Source organism: Temnothorax curvispinosus, unplaced genomic scaffold, assembly GCF_003070985.1.
Source record: "Temnothorax curvispinosus isolate PA1 unplaced genomic scaffold, ASM307098v1 QBEX01014019.1, whole genome shotgun sequence".
Classification (NCBI taxonomy): domain Eukaryota; kingdom Metazoa; phylum Arthropoda; class Insecta; order Hymenoptera; family Formicidae; genus Temnothorax; species Temnothorax curvispinosus.
The window spans coordinates 1,860-3,747 of NW_020223799.1; the positions used below are offsets into that span (position 1 = coordinate 1,860).

The window sequence follows — 1,888 nt, forward strand, 5'->3', positions numbered from 1 at the left end:
ACTTCTTAATTTGATGTAAGTGTTATATACAGTCTACATATGTCACAACCAGCGCAAATATATAATTTTTCAAAAATTATCTTGAGAAACAAATTAAGTTTAAAAAGAGTATATAGCTGCACAAATTTTTAATATTGACATTATATCTATTATATGTACATAGAAGCAGTACGTAAATGCATTCTACTAAAATGGTACATGTAATGGTAATATGCATCATGATGATTAATTACGTTATTTACCGATATGGATGGATGATTATATAAATTGATCATATAAATTAGAAATATCTTGTAAATTATTAATAATTATTAATTATAAATTATGTATTTTGTAAATCATAATTTTTGCCTTAAGGCAAACTAAAGGGCCTCTGCACAATATTAAACCTTTCAAACAAGATATATATATTTAAAAACAATCGAAAATTTATGATGAAAAGCGCAGATCATTATTAGCTCTAGCAAAATAAAACGATGCAGGGTTTAAAAGCCTGGGCACATAGAAAAACGTGAGCAGTAAGCAAATCAACAGTCTTATATTGTATATGTTATTCCGTTACACTCCATTAATATTACCAGAATATTACTAGTTATACTAACATTGATCCAAGCGTGTTACGTAACAATTACACAATTTTTGTTACATAACTGTAACGCCAAAAAAAAATGTATAACAGTTATATTACCTGCATATAACAAATGTTAAATTGCATGTTTCTTCCATGTTATGATATCACAAGAATAACATTGTGATATTACATGTAACTTCCATGTTATATTGCCGTTATGAAATGTGTTCACTGGGTGTTCCCATAAATTCTCGCATCACTGTTCTTCCCCATTGACCCAATATCCACCAAAGTGAATTGATAATTGTGATCACACACAGCCAAAAGTACGATGCTGTACCGTATGTGATAATTAAAGTACAGCGTACCAGAATTAGGGGGGCATTGAGCATCGACATGTTTTCCATCAATTGCCCCCAAGCAATGTGGAAAATTCCATAATGTCCAAAAACCCTCAGCAATTTGTAAATATTCTTCTCTTGAAGGAGTTTGTTGATAGATAGGACCAAGAAAGTCTTTCAAATACGTCACACGTCTCTTTAATTATTTTATGTACTGTTGATAAACCAACATTAGATAGGCAAAAGCAACTGCTGGAACTTTGCCTCCAATCAGAAATCTGTAACATCATTATCAAATCAATATTATAATATTAATTGCCAAATTGTTTTTACACATATGTATTGTTAGACTACGAGTAATCCGAACATATACCGCAATGTAAAAGCAACTCTTTGCTCTGGTTCAAGTGCCCGTGGACTTCGTTTCATTAAACTTGGATTAACAATGTCCATCAAGTGCTGGAATGTTGGCAGTGTGTATACTTGTGGAACATTTGCTCATCTGTTTTCATCTCCTGAAAAAGATTGTAAAACGCTCCTTGCTGTCTTCTCCTTGTGTTAATTGGTCGTACCCAGACACGCCGACGATGACGTTCACGGTTTCTACGACGTTGCACCAAAAGTGCTCCCATGTTGACCAGAGCAATTAACAACAAATCGAAATCATCCATTTCTGTGAAAAGACAAATGTAATTCAATCTAATGCAGTCTTCTCGAATTAAAATCACATTCAGAATTGTATGAATTAATTGCAAAAACGTTAAAGAATGGCCAAACAGCGCAAATATCAAATATCAAAATAAGTGAAAAATATTCAATGATACATACAAATAATAAAGTATTATTCGAGAAAATTAACCAAATCAAGAAAATGTTTTAATAATGAATTTTTACACCTAAACTGTATATGAAACTTACCGAAAATTATGAGATGCGTTTATTTTGCAATAAATTACAATTTCTGGTGATCGCCTCG

General features: G+C 31.7%; 1 long non-coding RNA gene across 1 annotated transcript; it reads right to left on the reverse strand.

Moving 5' to 3' along the window:
• Nucleotides 1-527: 527 nt before the first annotated feature.
• Nucleotides 528-1,871, reverse strand: LOC112464227. Its single transcript, XR_003041896.1, has 3 exons — nt 1,831-1,871; nt 1,286-1,585; nt 528-1,190 (listed from the first exon to the last, which is right to left on the reverse strand). It is a non-coding gene; the product is annotated as an uncharacterized LOC112464227 (long non-coding RNA).
• Between the last annotated feature and the right edge of the window lie 17 nt (nt 1,872-1,888).